The 18,938-nt window shown below is 35.1% G+C and overlaps 1 protein-coding gene across 2 annotated transcripts in view; it reads left to right on the forward strand.

The window, feature by feature from the left end:
• The window catches only part of LOC119831033 (bifunctional heparan sulfate N-deacetylase/N-sulfotransferase), a 103,967-nt gene that overhangs the window by 25,109 nt on the left and 59,920 nt on the right, over window positions 1-18,938 (forward strand). Inside the window, exon 1 of one of the 2 annotated variants that reach the window (XM_038354255.1) lies at window positions 11,843-12,560. The exons of the other annotated variant lie outside the window; for it this stretch is intronic. The gene's annotated coding sequence lies outside the window, so the exon portion shown is untranslated. Of the gene's footprint in view, window positions 1-11,842; window positions 12,561-18,938 lie in introns of those variants that run through there. 2 annotated transcript variants of the gene reach the window in all.

Here is an 18,938-nt window from a genome sequence, read left to right on the forward strand (position 1 = left end):
ATAAACAAAGCAGTTTATTTATAATAAGCAATAATGCTGTACTGTTAGAGTTAGCGAACTATCCTAAAGTATAATTATAATACCCAATTTCGGTTCACAACTTTTGTGATAAATGCCGGCAGAAAATAGAGTTAAAGTTAAATACGAAAAGACCCTCATGCATGCAACGCCGCGGGCACCGACGGTTTTATACCTACACAAAAACGCCTAGTAAATAGAAAGCCTTTGCGGTGTACACCCCTTTCATGCCGGGCGACCGTTGTTTCACCTCCACATTCATAAGACCCCCCCTAGACCCATTCTTGGCAAGGTTTCTTTTGTGACCGATACAAATTGTGAGGGGGGTTGGGTTTTTAGATATGAAGTGCGCTAGATGTGTATGTCCAACAGGTTGAGCCGGAATTTGACAAAAGCAAGTAAACAATGTAACGATGGATATCTCCCTGTGATGTCTGATATCCAGTGTGTACTTATTCACATTTTATCTTTGAAATCTAGATTAAGAAAACAAACAAACGTTTCAGAGAATAAATCCAATGCTAACAAATTATTTACGTAGAGAATGTACGAGCAAAATGCTATTGTGCTACGTAGGATTTTCAGTGCATGATGGTCTTATAAATAACCGAGTAACTCTAATACCTACCGCTAATGCAAAACAAATTTTCTTTCAAGAGTTCATATTAAAATATACGTTGAATAGCAAAGATAACTGAATTGTGAGGGATTCACGGTACTGATTCGCTATTTTGCGATTCAGCCTGCGTCCTCGAAAGGCCGACCCGGTTCTGCGACGTGGCCTCTTATCGGTAAAGATACGGAAGCTAAATACGTTATCAACAATTACGTTTACTCCTGTTTCGTATGCAAATAGCTTTGTTAAATATTGCTATGGAGTTGATTCGATAGAACGTTACGACTCTTGGTTTTGTATTTCGGGAATCATTATCATTTTGTGTAGGACGTAGGTAATTGACACGTTCAACTTACTAATTAGAAGTAATCATAAAAATCATATTAGGGTGAGTCACGGAGAAATGTGCTTATTTATCAATGTATTAGATATAAATAGATCAGTTCTCGTGTTATCTTATAGATATAATCTAATAAATATTTTTTTCATTTCGATAAAGATGAAACGAATAGGTAAACAAGCTGTAGCTTTCCGAAATTATGAAAACATATATAACATTTCCAACCTTTACTTATGACAAACAGTATAGTCAAATTTGCATAGGGAATGAGGAGTGTCATTTTCTTTGTACGCCTTGAGGTAAGATCCATTGTTTTTTTTTACGCGAAATTTTCTCTCAAATATATATGATTAAATTGCGTTTTTTAGGTATGTATCCAATGTTAATTACGTTAAGTATATAGAGCAGTGATTCTAAACCACTGTTCCGCGGCACTTTTATGTGCCGCCTACTAATCATACTCATGCTAATATTATAAATGCGAATGTTTGTAAGGATGTGTGTGTGTTTGTTGCTCTTTCACGCAAAAACTACAGAACCGATTGCAATGAAATTTGGTACGTAGACAGCTGGACAACTGGAATAACATATAGACAAATTTTTATCCCGATTCTCCTACGGGATACGGACCTACGCGGGTGAAACCGCGGGGCGCAGCTGGTATATAATAATGTTAATATTATTAAATTATATCATTCAAAAAGAAAAATTTATTTAATTAATCCCTTTATAAACGTGTACTTACTTATTATTGTAGTATATATTAGGTTTATTTCGTATATTTTTTTTGTCATAAACTATTTATGCAGTGTGTTGTAGTAAGTAAATAATTTATATCTTTTTATTTGTATGCCGCCAAATTTTGAAATCGTTAAATATGTGCCGGAACAAACTAAAGCTTGAGAATCACTGATATAGAGTATGTCTGCGATGACATCAAAATAAAATTAGTCTATAATAAATACAAAACATTGATCGCAGTTTATAACTGTTGGCATCCATTCACCTGTGTTGCTCTTATACCATTCTCTTAATACAGCGCAAAGGGTGTGCCAATTTTTCCACCACGATATCTATGGAACAGCTGTACAGGTGCTCAAATCGCTGTGTTAATTACCTATTGCAAACCAAAATCGGCCCGCTCTCAGAGACATGCGTGCATATGACATTACTATTCAGACCCAGCTCGATTACAAGAGCCTGAACCCACTTGCCCCTTATATCCAAGTGCATATAATATATACGTTAGTTTAGGAATACATAACGGGGTACGAATAGAGTGTAATTCCGCATACATAATGAGCCATGGCGCGTCTTTAGACGCACCTTTCTATAGTCACTTAATATGGACAGTCTGTTATCGATGGAATGTAGTAAATTAAACAACGTCATAAATCGATATAACAAAAATAAAGTTAAGAAAGTGTTTGATTGCGAAACGAATAAACCGTTTGCATCACAGAAGCCACACGATTTCGGGCCTCCTAACCTTAGCGAATCCAATTTGCGGCCTCGACGTTGCGTCTCAGTAATAGGATTTCAGCATGCTCCAAAAAGGCTATTTACTCGTTACAATCTTCCAGTGTATTTATTAACTAATGTCGCAAAGTACGACTTTCTTGTTTCTCTACATTGTAAGATAGAAAAAAAATTCTTCTAGATTCTCTTGTTTATAAAAACTTTCTTAACGATTTTGCTCAACAGTATATAATAATATGACTATTAAACTTATACCGAAAGCTTATATTTATAAATAATTATATAACTGAAAGAGGCGTACTCGTAATATACTTTTATATATGTGTATGAGAACTATGTTAAATATTAACTTCTGTTAGAAGTCAGATTCTTTAATGGATTTCAGTGAAATTGGGGTCACGCGTCAAAAACGCATATGCTCTTAGCCAACCCATTAAACCGCTCATCACGCTTCTCTATATTCGAGCGAAGTTTATGTTGATAATATTTACATATCGTAGATTTATTCAGATTTCTGTTTAGCTCAATTTCGCCCATTGAAAACTCATTTTATACGCAGTGTATATTCGCGTCACGTGATAATCCGTTTGTAAACGTGACAGCCGAGTGGGCAGCTCAATTTCAACCCCGTAATTAAGGAGGCACCTGCGTGAACAAGTCGCTATACGTAATTGAAGCTTTCAACTTGGGTCGAGTTATGTCGACCTACTCGGAGAGTGCGGTTTGAAAAGCAAATTTCATTTCATGCAGATAATGTAAGATCTGTTGCGAAACCACTTGAGTTGGAATCCATTTGATCAAGCCTGAAACTAGGCGTACATAAGACATTTACTCAGCATACAGATAATAAAAAAGGTATGATGAGTGCGAATGCAAAACATTATAATATGTGGCGACGCGGCAGCGCCGGCGTCTCAATCCCTTTGGAAAGCCGCCAACTTCACTATTTGTTTATTTTGTAACACTAATTCGTATAATGCCGAAACTCTGTGAATAAATGCCCTGAATATTTAGCCGCGAACTATTGCCTTTTCAATCGGATACTTTATCCCACTATGTTGTTCATCTCCACGAGCTATGTCGGAAGTGAATGCATGACTTCTAGCTACATCCATGCATATTTATTAGCCGTTGTGTTAGCTGTAGCAATGTTACCAAGTACACAGTTTTATATATATATTCGAGAACTACATTGCGCAATGGTCATTTGCAATTTAGATCTTATCAGATTCTTATTTGCGCTTGCATCCACTTGTATTGAAGTTTATTTATAAATATTCGGTGCACGCTTGCATTCCACTGTTTATTCGCGTTATTTATATTAACTATCTGCGTGCTGTTAAATATTGCTATCTCATGTTCTGTTTTTCTTTAAAGCCTCCGCTAGCGTCGTGTCGTGTTTTTGTATGCAGAGCATTCTGGTTGTATTGAAATTCATTAAAAATTATCGCTCGGCTTAAGTCGTAATAATTTCTGTATTAATTCGTAATTGGGAATTAATTGAGTACGGTTAATGAGTGATTCGTGAAACTCCTTGTTTACATAGTACTAGGAAACATCTGGTTTTGATGAACTGAATACTTTGCATTCAGGTTGGCGGCACTTGAAGTCGTGCCAGCTTATTTTAAGTGGCGCCGCCTGTTCAAGATTAGTATCTATTGCCCATCGTCATAATATATTTTATGGATCACATTAAAATCAACAGATTGTTAAGTCCCGCTTCGGTAAACTTAATGCAGGTGTGAAGATCGTTTACTTTACTGTTGCTTTTTATTTTATGGAGCTCTCTGAAAATATATAATATACATACCTGTATGATAAAATTATTAATCCAAATACGGCGACTACACACTACGGAAATATAGTTCCATATACCTGTGTAACGTATAAAATAAATTAGTATACCGTTCCCTCACATGTAATGACATAATTCAATTGTTTTGCTCACGACTTCGCAAGTGAAATGTATTTCTTCATTAGAACATATTTCGATTTCACTTTCGCGACACGCGCTCTCTCGCCGCCCGATGCGTTGTGCATGGGTGACCGTTATGTATTATTAAAGTACATATTTGCAATATATTTGAAAATTTGTCACGAACGTACGTACATAACAATTGTTGTTCTGTTATTAATGGAGTACGCGCACGTTATTAACTTTATTAATCGCATTATAGCCGATTGTAGGCTGCGAATGGATTTTGTTTTGACATAATTAAAATATTATATCGACAATGTGTCAATAGATTGATTAATGCGTTTTGTATTTCATAGAATTATAATAAACTAGCTGCGCCCCGCGGTTTCGCCCGCGTAAGTCCGTATCCCGTAGGAGTATCGGGATAAAAAATTGCCTATATGTTAATCCAGTTGTCCAGCTATCTACGTACCAAATTTCATTGCAATCGGTTCAGTAGTTTTTGTGTGAAAGAGCAAGAAACACACACACATCCTTACAAACTTTCGCTATAGTATATATTATATTAGTAGGATTTATGCAATGTTATCATTTTACATCCTCTCTACTATCAGGTTGCGATGTATTGCAAAAAGTATACAACATACTGATACATAAAAACAATGAGAATACTCCTCCGAACTTTGCATTAAATCATTGTTAAACGCATTTTAACTCACGTTGATATTAAAACCCCATTATTGCTATTAAAAGTTGCCTCAATAATATAAACACAAACAAGTTATGACAATTACGTTATCACGACTGAGCCGCGGCGACGAACAGAAGTGGGTTGCTGTCCCCTTTGTAGTTTGTAGTACTCGGTGGCGAGTCCCGCCGGAAATAAAGTTTGATTTAGTTTAGACATGGCAATCCGCTCGCTCTGACTGTAATAGATCTAATTATGCTACGTTTGTTTGATGACAACGCGAGTGCGGACTGGCTTTTTGCTCCCGAGCTCGCCGGCTGTCTCGTACTGCGGTGATCGGATGGTGTTTATAGGATGGTTGATAGTGAAGGAGGGAGTCCATTGCGTTAGCTTATGCTGGTGTTATTTATATGAAGTTGCCTAATATCAATTGCGATTGGCCGCCGGCTGAAATTCGGTCATCATTATCATCATCATCATCATCATCATCAGCCAATATATATTTCCACTAGTGGGACACAGGCCTACTATGAGGGTTTAGGCCATAATCCACCACGCTGGCCAAGTGCGGATTGGCTGATGTCACATATCGTCGAGCTTTTGATTCTTGTACATGTCTGTAAGGTTTCCACGACTGCCTCGATTTCAAAAATTTTTCACTATTAGAAAGCTGCAACTTCCCTAAATGAAATAAGCTATGTATGTACCACGGGCGAAGCCGGGGCGGACAGCTAGCAGGTATAGCATACCGTACATGCCTCATGTTTCATTATAATTATTGTTTGAAGAAATAAGAGAATATGTCGACATTTTCTCTCTCGTGTGTGTCATATTATTATTATACAATGTATGTACAATAGTATCATTACATTATCAAACATGAAGGAAAAATAGGATCATGTTTATTATCTCAACGAAATTATGTATAAGGATAAATAAATAATTAGAAAAATGCTTTTCCAAACGAACACAACAAATTACATAATCCTCCGATTATTTATTTCTTTTTAAATCCATATATAATCGACGATTTTTTTACATCCGACATAATAGGAAATTGAACTCATACACATCTTAATCAAAAGCGTATTTGTAATATTGCTTTATGTAAATATTAATTTTAAACACTATTGAGCCATAGACAATTTTGACACTTTTTAATTTCCTTGTCGCAAATCTAGTCGAGTTTTACAAAAAAAAAAAATGTAAATCGCGTTGTACTTTTATTGCGGAAAGCTTAAACGCCGTAACTTTATTCAACTCGAACAATAGTCTCAGAAACATTTAACTTTTCCATTCATGTCGCTGGAGGGCAAGCGATAAAATCTGACAAAATATCCCATTTTCCCATTTTAATACATCTGCCAGCAAGTCTCGAAGTACGGTGTCGCCTCAAGCGGGCCGTCAGCTGTTCACGGGGTCTACGATCCGTGCACATTTATGAAAAAACTTTCGCCTACATAGACGCGACGACGTCTACGCGGATGCAGAATTCGGTTTCGAACAATAGCTTGAGGCTCGTATTCCTTTATCAATATGATAAATGCTTCTTTTATTCTATTATAGACTGGTGTAATAAAGCGTGATACTACTTTCAAATGTGCTCACGTGTTTTCTGTAATAATCATTGTAAATAAATATTTATTTCTCTTGTATTCGATACACTGATATATAAGTTGTAGTGTTGAAAAAAAAATCAATAATTCGGTTCATTAAAGAAATGTTATCAAAGCAATACTCTTTGTGTAAAAAAGCAGATTTTATATGAAATTTTATTCTTATTAATAGGAATTTTTGTTAACGGTTCAAGTTTACAAACCTACAAGGTTACCTCTTATCTTATTATTGTTTATTTTTAACATTGATGGATGAATAAACCGTGTGTCCATTATATTTTAAGGCACTAATATCCTACAAATAATAACAATGACGATCGAATTTATGTAAATGATGTATCAACGGGAGAATAATTCTTAAAATCAAAATAATTCTTAAAAATGTGTTTAGCGTGTTCAAACAAACAAACTAATCAGCGTTATAACATTACTATAGGTATATCAGACAGAGAAACAATGTTATCATTAAGCGACTAATTTAGCACTATTGGGTGATTATGAAGGCTTATCTATCTATAAACATTTTCGACCGTCCTAGTGCAAATCAACCAACACTGTATCCCTATAAAATTCCGCTCTTGTTTGTTTGTCATGACAGACTGAGCGCGAACTCGTTTATTTCTAGCCATTTTCTAGCTTTGAACATAACACTCTATGTCACTTTATTGTACAGATTCGGGAACTACTCACATTCTATTTCTACACCCATTTTTGCTATGTACATTATGGAGGACGGCGGGTCCTTTATGAATATTGATATGCAATGTGGGTTTAAGAGATTATAATACGATAATGCTGAATTGCTAAAAAAGCAACGTAAAAAAAAAATATTTTCATTTTAGTCACAATCTCTGGTAATTCTATTGTTTATGTATTTTATTAAATTTATAAAATATTAATAAATACTCGAATTCAATTTTATGTGTAGATATACAGGAAAATGGAAAGGAAATATCTAAACCACATAACGAATATCGGATAAATTTCGCATTACGGTAGAACATACTAATTTTGGGAAGTACATACCTATTATATCGACTTCTTTAAATCAAAGATGATCGTTGAAATCCCATTAAAAAGGGGGACCTGCTAGTTTCATAATAAAATGTTGATTGAAGACCCATATAGGGAGTGCGTATAGGACAAGGGTGAGAGAGTTGAATGCGCGATATACACACATGGGTTGTTCACAAGTTGACACTCGATTTTCCTGCGTCATTACAATCGAAAGTTAATTATGCTGGTGTCAATTGATTTTAATACAATCGGACACTCTGAAGTTTAATCAACTTTAAATCGATTCCATTAAGAAATATTTCAATGTGAATTTTCACTACTACGTTGTAATTGCGAATTGTGGCGAATGGAACGCGGATGAAGGAAGTTTAAATTGATTTAACAATTCACAAAACATGTACCTACAACGTTTTAACAATTCTTTGCGAAAGTAATAACGTTTGTTGATGAGATACTCAAGGGGATTTAGAAATTGTTTGTTTGCAATTAGAGTTGCGCGCCAAAAGTTCTGATGTGGTTTTCACCTTTGTGAGGGGTAAAGTTATATGTTTAGCTTTGGCGTGAATAAAATCAAATGTTACGTCACGTCGCGGGACTAGTGTGCGCGCTGTCTAAAATGCGAAACATTTAAGTAAATCAAAGTTCATAACTAGCTCAAACATTTGTATTCACGAAGCATGCAGCGCTGATTGGAGATAAACCATTGCTTTATACTCATTCTGTTAATTGAATTTTTGTAGAATGAAATTCAGAGCATGCGGTGAACACACTTCACACAACCGTTTATAATAAACGATGAAAGCATTTGTAAATAAATAAAACTGCTTTTTTAATAAATATTTTTTTATAAAGAGTAGGTATTTGATATAGGCTTAATACTCTACATTACACTTCACTTCTTGTGACAGGTAAGATGGCTCTCCTCATTGCTTTAATTTGAACAAGTCTTATCTTATCTAAATGCTTTAAATATAAATTAGTCGCCTCAATCTGATTCTGTCTGATTTTGCAAACAGAATGACTATGGTTTTAATAAATTAATATAAGAAATCGTTACGTAAAATGAATCGTTTCGTCACTACATGTATAAAACAAAGTCGCTTTCTCTGTCCCTATACATAGCTTAGATCTATAAAACTACACAACGGATTTTGATGGGGTTTATGGTGAACATCTATTTAACGCGCATGAAGCCGCGGGCAAATGTAGTATTGAAAAAATTTAAAACGTTCGAAACGTAATATTAGAAAAAAAAAACATGCTTAAAATCCCCAGTAAAATGTGTTTAATTTCTAAGTTCTACGAACGTTGAGTCGCATTGATTAAAGAGTATTCCAAGAAGTATATAAATCCAAGATACATACGCGTTTAACAGGGGTTAAGTTTTCTTATACAAACAAGCTTCGCTAGCATATTATAAAAGTTAATAAGTAACTATTTTGTTGTTTGCTCTCATTCTTCGCGACCGAATGAATGCTCCGCTACTTTTATGAAAAAAGTTTATGTTGTTGCACTTGTGCTACTCCTGCCTTTCTCCAATAAAACTAAGTTCTATGCAAATATTAAGTTTATCAGTAACATTTTATGCTGGATTTTATATATTTATTATTTCAATAAAAATATTGGAAGTATTACGTTTTTTCTTCTTTTGGTTATATATTCACCTCGATTAAAGCTAAGTTTTTGGGCGAATATTTCATGAAGAATCTGATGAACGTAGGTCATTTTCAGCTGACAACAATATGCAACTGTTTACAGATAAACCAATATACATTATTATACCAGATTAGATAGATAATTCTCCCCTTCCAGTACGCTTCGGCTCTTGGAATTGGGCCAGCTCGCACCGGGGAAGTACCACACCCCCACAGAAAACCGGCGGTACAGAAAAGCGTACTGTGAGTGGGGGAGCTGGAGGCCTATATCCTTTTCCTTACCCGTCCCAGTCCTTTCTTTCGTTCCTCTCGTCAATCCTTTCTTAATCCCTTCCCAATTTAAAGTCGGCAATCCATTGGTAGAGGCGCAAGGTCTGCAATTAACCTTACGATTCTCCACATGTTCATGGGCGGTGGTAGTAGCGCTTACTATCAGGCGACCCACCAGCTCCATTGCCGACTATGACATAAAAAAAGATAAATAATAGGTTCAATATATCGGTAATTTTCCTATGCGAGGAAATGCCAGCTAAACAATGCAACCAATGCAATAATGAAAATGCAGTACTGCTGCCGTGGTACGGCAAAAGTCAAATTTGAAATGTTTCACAGTTTTGCTAAAAGTATTTCGTTGGTAGAAAGTTTGTTGAGATTTATAGGCGCACGAGCCTCCCCACCGCGGAATTCCCGCGTTTTTTAATATTTCCCCTGGGAACTTTTTGGAAGTCGAGCGCGTGTTATCGGTTTATGCCAGTTTTAATGTGACAAATTTAAACTCGCAGGAGTTTGTTAATTATGCACTAAAGTGAGTAATTTAATTCGACGTTTTATCGTTAATTGACGTGTCTTGTTAGATACGTTTAATTTTTGCACTTACTGATGCCGTCGGAATTTATTGAAACCGATATTTATTAGCATTCATAACATATGAGCAACCGTACTATTTACATGATTGAAAATGTTTTTTTTTATTATAAAAAATATACATTTCGAAGTATTCATTAGCAGAACCGCGGTTACTGTATACGATATGTTTTTAATCGATCTTTTGAAAAGGAACCCATCATTACGCATAGAATGTGAGTGGAAAAAATTGAAGAATTTCCACCGATTGTATAATAGAGAGGATAAAATATTTTAAACTGAACATGGTATTTTCTAAACTGTGCTAATTATTGCTCATGGCTTGGTATATTATAAAACATGTTTCAATCGTATCTTGTTTTAAAAAATAGACTGCTAATAGTTTATTTTAAAAATATACTTTTTGCATGTACATTTGTCCCTTACCTATTTATTATGAGTGCACATTGATTATATATATGTTTTAGGAATTGACTCTTGCTGCACCCGTGATAACCGGGCTAACAACAAACAAAAAAGAATAATGTTTCTAAAAAATAAGTAAATTATTAATACACAGACAATCATTTGTGCCAGAACTAAATGAAATAAAAATCAATTGTTATAGTAGTTCGATTATCTAATACAATTTAATTATTTAAAAAATTACTTAAATGTAACTGCATTAATAATCTATATTCGATGTAATAGGCCAATGATAATGCCTGTATTATTACTTATTAATTATATATACGTGAGTATACTTCAAAAATACATCATGCATTGTAAGCGCTACATTGAATAATAATGTGTCACTTGTGTCCGTTAAAAATAAGATAGATAGCACGTGAACAATCGAGAAGTCTGAAGCTTATTCAACCGTTGATTTATGTAAAGAATCAACAGGATAGACGTGAATAGCACCTTCGCTAGCTGTGTGTCAACGTGAAAGCTTTTCATAAACGAAGCGACTTCAATACTGTAATACTGTAAAAGGTGACTAAAAGCTTCCTGAACTTAACACTTTGCCGAATTCTAATACGTACATATTAAAAACGCTGCTACAAGCGCAGCGTACACGTCTTTAATTAAGGTTTTTACCTTTCGTTAGGTGATTTTTAAAAAGTATTCAACCAGTTCGTACAGTTAATACCGCTATATACGGAACGTTAAATAAAAGCCTCATAAAAATGATTTACATGAAATCGTCGTTTACTTACGGTAGGTAATTCTGTAATAAAAGCATCTATGCATTTGATTCCTTTTGGCCGCTCATAAAGTCAACCACACTAGCCTGCACAACGTTGCGTTCGCAAAAAGTGTTCGAATGGAAAATGTCTCGTTATCGCCGAACACGCATGTTGTATAGAAGTGGAATAGTGATGAATTGCGTGCGTGACGCCCGTACCTGCTCCTGACTGATGAGTCGGTTAGCGTGAACACGATCGCATGATCTGCTCTACGGGCATGCGATCGATTTTATCGGTACATCGAAAGGAAAAGTAAACGAATTATTTAATATGCATTAACATTTTTGAGCCGGTGTCGACGCGCTGTAAACGCTATGTTACAAGTGTTTATAAAATGTTCTGTACAGAACAGAGAGGTTACCAATACGCACTATATACTCACATGCAACCCTCTAAAACACCGGGCTTTCAAACGGTTCTATGTATTTGACGAATCGATGAGCGTTTTCAATCACTCAATCAGCTCCGTTAACTCGTAAATGGATAAGTACCGTGTTAGTATTCATGTAGCGTTGACTTTCGTTCGTATCTGTGTGAGTAAAGGTAATACTTTTCGCACGATTTGTCACACAAATGTGCGTGTACCTAACCATTAATAAAAAGGAATGAAATCCTGAGCAAGACAAAGGAGCCAGCATCAATATTTATTGCTGTACTTAGCATTAATCAGGTGGGATCGCGCGCTGTATCGGAACAACGGATGTCGGCGTTCACGGATAGATGGACTGTCGCGGTTCACGGAGTTTCGCCTCACTCAAAGATTTTTGATCGTAGCGGATGCGTAGCGCCCGCCCAAGCCTCGCTTCCTACGATTTTCCCGCGCGCTGATAACCCTTCGTAGCAGTTTCAGTTTGTGCTGTGACGCGCCGGTGTGTGGTAGTGTCGCGCGCTCCGATCTCTCCAGCGCCACGCGTTCGTAATGTGTGACAATAAATGTTGCTTCCTCTTTTAATAGCTGTCGTTTTATAAGCATTATTACAATAGATTATCGATAACTGTGTATTGTTATATTATTATAATATAATATAAGTTCTTGGTATTCAATAATTAATTAAGTATTCAAACTCTACCTGTGAGCTATTTCAACAAGTGCCCAAAAAAGCCAATAACATTGGATGGGGTAAGATTTTTAATCAAGTTCGTTTAATGATGGTTTTTTGTTACAAAAATATTTTTATTATAGGTTCACATTTATTACTGACTTTTTGCATTGTTTTACAGTTTGAAATACTCTGAAATAATCAGTACATGTACGATATTGCATTAGTATGTTACTGTATTGCTTTTTAAATTAATCTTGAAGAGTAAGGAAAAAATGTTTATTTTTTAATTATTGAGCTTGTCAAAGTTATATCATAGTAAAATATAGCACGATACCCATATACAGAGCGTAATTTATATTTTATATAAATGGATTATCATTTTTTTTTTTATTTGAAACCCATGTAGTACCCGTGTTCAGCCGGGGCGAGAGCAGTAAAATATAGATGCCACAATAACACATAACATACGAGCAACACAAACATAGTTAAACTGTAAAATGTAAAACAGCTGTTGACCTCGTGGTGAAAAATATTTATTATTACACGAAGGCGTCCCACATTTATTGATAGAGAAAACATTGTCCGATAGTAGAACTGGATTGCAATGATTTTAGCACAATACAATGTCCATTTCAGATGTACTATTGTGCTGTAGCTCGCTTTATCCAGCTAACAAACGATGAAAGCCTTACTTCACGCCGATTGCAATGTTAAGATGCTTAATGGTTTCTGTCGCGGTCTTTGCTCCGTGACTTTTTGTACAAGTAGTTGTTCGAACCGCGCTAATGTAGTTTTGACGAGCCATTTCGGTAATACACAGCGTATAGAATACTAGCGGTTCGCCCCGGCTTCGTCTGCGGTATATGTGACACTTAGGCAAGATGCAGCGTTCTAATAGTGAAAGAATTTTTGAAATCGGTCCAGCAGTTTTTCAGTGAAATGTTCCCTCTTATAATATTAGTTGGAATATACGGTAATATTTTATCCATTCTAACTATCCACATCGATTTGTTAAACGTTAAAATGCATAGGGTCGTCTTCTTATATTCACTCACTTAACTCAACGTTTCGCGGGGATACAAATCGTTTTTTTAACACGCTTTTATTATTGTAATTTAGTCTTATGAAATATATGGTACATGCAATAATGTAACGCGTTACGCGATCAACCGAATTTGTATGGTGGACGATCCCAATTCTTTTCATATGTTTAAAGATAAATTCACACACAGAAATAGAAAGAATTTGGGACCACGCATTTCTCAGTTGTCTCGATTTAACGAAAACAATAAAAGCACAATCGAAGGAACGCTATGGTTGGATTTAGGAGCGGCAACCCATTCCGACTCATAAAGAAAAATTGTTCAGTGAAATGTTGAAATACACGTCATGTACCACGCCACTGGGGAATACTTCATGCACCTTCGCTATCACGTCGAAGATTCGAAACTGGGCCGCGAACTAACGCCAATCCATCTCGAGTTTCACGTGGGTACAAAACTTGTTTCAATACGCACTTTTTCATGCTGATATATATATTCGGCGCTATAGAAGCGCACTGTGAAAACGACACGTTGCAAATGATAAAAAAATATCGTAGGTAGAAAGAACAAAGATTGCCTTAGCGTAATGAAATTTAACGGGTTGTTCGTGCGCGCGAATCGGTTGCATGATAAAATAAAAAAAAAGATTACAACCGTAATACGGTGTGTATGCGGAAATGTTAATGTGTGATGTACATTGTACGATCCGGGCCTCGGATATCGTTTATTAAATAACTAGATTTTGTGCGCTATGTTGTCCACTGATATTTTAGATTTTACTCTTCGTCAGGTTTATAGCGAATATAATAGTATGTGTTTGAATTTACGCGAGTATTTTACGTTTATAAAGTCTTTAATTTCTAAACGAGCGTTATTCCAAAACGTAATCATATGCTGACATAAATAAAAATATAAATTTTGTACACCGACATATGGTTACATATACGAAGTTTTTTTTTTATTCTCGGTATAAAATTGTACATTACGTTTATTTGTACGACCGTTGACTAATAGAAACACGCTTCGTGTTCACGTGTCAAATACTTCTTTAAAAGACCTTTTAAGCGTTTTAACGTGTTTTTATCATATTTAATTTCTTGTCATAACATACGTAATTTTTGTTTGCCAAGCTAAGCTCTTCCTTATAACAAATGCAAACACAAAAAATATCCCAATCAAACAAGCACTGACCAAAAGAAGGAGGTATTCATTTTGTGTTTAAAGATTAAATATAAAAAAAACTTAATATTAGGTATAAGCTTTTTTGCAAATCCTTTAAAGGCTTTATAAAAGTGCTCGTTGATTATTTTACACAAGGTTTTTATCGAAAAGTCAAATAAATAATCAATAAAAATTGATAATCCCGGGCAACAAATTTCATACGAAACGAAACTGACTTACAGTGTGACTTTGGCACTTATAATATTAGTATGTTTTGATTAAGGCGGCTTAAGCAGCCTAAATTAAGTAGTGCGTAACCTAACTAATCTAGTGCGTTGAAATACATTAAGAATTTCTTGTAATATTAAATGCTAAATTGGGTGATCCTTTGCTATGCACAATTGATTTTCAGATCTCAATTGTTGATTCCAAGACTCTTAGCTTATCTTAATATTTGTTGTGTCTCAATATCCATTTAATAATCTTAAATTGAATATTAAAGAAAGTGAAGAAAATAGTTGTCTGAGCTAAATTCCTTTAAACTAAACGAAACTCGCTGTGTGCTCATGTGACAAATAGCTACTCCTTTGAGAGTTATTTCAAGAATAACTGTAAAAAATTATAACGGAGTTTTTATTATGTTTATATCTTGTATTAATTTCAAGAAGATAACTTACCAGGTAATGAAATAATTGGAAAATTTAACGAGTGCTTCGTAAAATGCATGTCCAAAATAAAATATGTCAATAGCTTTTACTCGATTAAAACTGACCCCAAGCCTAATATCTGTCGTTAGGGTAATAATTTAAACTTTTGACATAACAGCCATCGCTAGTGCCGACCGACACCGTAAGTAGACTAGCTCACGCCCCCGACTCACGCAATCATACACAAAATTTAAATGGCGCATATTGAAGTACTTTTCGTGTCAGGTTTGATGAATAACCTTTAATCATTTTGACGAAAATATAACAAACGCTCTGTGTAAATATCCTTCTGTTGTGCTGTGCTAGGAAACAAGCTGTGGAAATATTTTCATTTGACTGTATTATGGGAATAACTAGAAATAATGGAAATAGCAAATTGTTTCCTTTACAACAATATCTACAATCAGATGCTCCGCGAGTTTGTACTATTTGAAAATTTTATAAAACCCAAAGAAACTGGCAGCTATAAAATTCAAGCGAAAAAATAAAGTGTCGCGTTAACATTTCCATCGCAGTTCCGTGTTGGTATTTGCGACTGTATCAAGAGCGGAAATTTAAAAAAAAACATTGAAGCTGTTAGGAGCGAAGTCGAACGGCATACTCATGGCAGTTAAGATGAGAAATGGCATGGCAGTTACGACAGTGAATGTCCTCGCGGCACTAAGATTGTAGCTGCATTATACTTATGCACTGTAATACTGAATATTCATTATTCTGAACAGTATAAGCTGGAGCTCTTTAATCAACCACTTCTTTTGCGAGCGCACTATCTGCGCCACTAATAGCGAGTATGATGGTTGCAACGCGCTTTTAAACATTTATTGCGCACTTGTTTCAGTCGTTGCTTCTTTCAAATGAAATAATATAGGTCGTGTATATTGTATATACATATTAAACATACGGCTGTGCAGTTCCGAGTCTCTTCCACAATAGATTTCCGTGCGTCCATTATTGTGATGAGTCGAGTTATATTAAAGCTTTCAACTATTATAACATTTATCATGTCATAACAAAAGACAGTATACTACTAGAAAATATGCACAACAGGAAATTTATTTATTTAAAATTGAAAGCGTTGATTAATGAATGCACATAGATAGCTTACATTGTATATGTATCTGGTTTATAGGTTTGCAACGAAAAAAGAGATTGACTCAATTTGTACTTGTCCGGCGCGCAATGAACCGTCGAGGGATACTTTTAACTGAGGATTTATCTTTTTTACAAAATTAGGATTCCGGTACTTAAAATGGTAAATGACCAGATTGTTTAAATGGAGTGCTCCTCAGCTACTTTGCATGTATCTAATGGCGAAGATTTTTTTTTTAATGCGGCAATATTGTTTCCGTAATGGCTATTGGCAAATTTTCGACTTACCATTTTATGAAAAATTTGGCAATAGACAAATTACCAGATAAGTAATTTTCTCTGTTTCGCTTTAATAGATATTGGTATTTTTATCTACACCACTTTTTCGATTCCGGTTCGTAACATTTTTTCTGCATATTTACTTATAACTTTATCTATCTATATTTTATCTATATTTTCTATAACTTAGTTAAACATTAACAAATTATAAAATAAATATGCATGTTAAATTTTTTCCGTAATTAACGATGATTATTTGTGATCGTATTACATTTTCGTACCTTAATTAGCGATTCGCAATATAAAATGTAATTATTCAGAATCGCATTGTCCCGGGCCTATTGCGGTTCAAATAAAACAGTGCACGCACTGCTGAAACCGTCACGAGAGAGCTCACCGTGATAGATGATATTCGAGAACAATTAATCTTGGGCCAAAATATGCGGACAATTTGCAAGCGCGGTTCGGCCTAATGGGCGGGGGGATTATCACGGGACCGCGAGCCTCCGTTCTGGGGTATTATCGAAAAATGCGTCCTCTCCTGCTAAGTAGACCCAGGAATGGAGTGGAACTAACTGAGCTAAATTAGCTCTCTGTGAAAACTGTTTCGCAAAGTATTCAGGATTAAGAAAAAATTAAGATTAACAACACATAGTAAAGTATATATCCTCCTAACCTTTGTTGACTTGTTTATTTCACAATTTTTTTATGTTTGATTAACTGACTGACTAATAGCAAGACTATTAACGTTCTATAAATATGTTTTCTTTTTTTCTATCATCAAATATAAAATTATAATATGATATAAAGATAAGAAAAAATGTGTTATGTTCTGAGTATTGAGACAAGAATATGACATGTCAAATAACACATGTCTAATGTACTCTCGCTAGTGTCTTATTGCCATCATTATCCCCTTGTTCGTGATAATGCATCTCCGGTTGATGTCGTTATTTCTCAATTCTCAAGCCAATAATAACACGATCATATAAACTCAATGAAATTGAAATTAACTGCGATTCAATCACGAGAAACAATAAAACACTCGTGACATCGATGCTTGGGGCAGCGATGTGTAACGTAATGCATACGCTTAGTCGTCTTGGAAGGCAATAACGTGACAGTATAACCTCATATATCATAAAGTGGGTTTCATAAAGGGGATGGGTGGAGCAGCGGACACTGAAGGCGCTGTTATGCAACTCCGTTGTCCTTGGATAATGTCTTGCATAAATTCACTTTAATCGTATAAGGAAACGCCGCCTGAATTTCCACGAACGTTGCGCTTTATTTTGTGCTCTAATTAAAGCGATGAGTTTGAGTTTCACCTGAAATAAGAATCTTAATAGAGTTCTCAGGGGAGAATAGGTTTAAGTATGATCTATTTTACGAGACAGTGAAGACGTAAGATTAAATATGTAAGTATATTCACCTACGACCGATTCTTAAACTATATGTATTGGACTAACATATTTTTTTTTTAATTCAAATTAATTTGAATCGTACATTCCTATGTTTTAAATATGACATCTACAATGGTAGTGTCGTTTTCTATATATAATGATTAAGTGATAATCTTTTAATTATTAGAGTTTAAATAAATCTTTCCGTAGAATTTGCCTTTTCTGATCCTACTTTATGACGGCGTACAGCTATGCTATGTTTATGATATGCAGCATACTCTAGTGCTAAGCGTAGTAAAAAACGTGCAACCTCATATTTACATAATACCAAAAAGCAGGGGTGAAATCTGATCGAATTCGATATTTAACACGTGTTTTCACCGGTACGACCTCTTCTCGGAGCCTATTCGCTTGAACGTCACAGGCCCTGTTTAATGGAGCAAATGTTCCGATAATTGCAGATACCTGTTCAATGCAACATCCACACAATGCGCGCACGTTATTGTTAGCTGTGCAGATTGGTTTGAATTCGCCTCTTTGATTTCGTGTTAATTAATCGTTAATATGTTTAGATTGTGTGCAAGCGCTGCGCTATAACGTTACAAAAGATAATAATAATATTTTATGAGTATATGGACATTATAATATTATAGGGAGGGTATTTTTGTATACACTTTTATTACTGACATGAACAAGCTATACCATTAATACTTAACATGGCTCTTGTTGGCATTTATGATCATGTAATCATTGAAGCAAATAAAAAATATTCT

This window comes from Zerene cesonia, chromosome 13 (assembly GCF_012273895.1).
Source record: "Zerene cesonia ecotype Mississippi chromosome 13, Zerene_cesonia_1.1, whole genome shotgun sequence".
NCBI lineage: Eukaryota > Metazoa > Arthropoda > Insecta > Lepidoptera > Pieridae > Zerene > Zerene cesonia.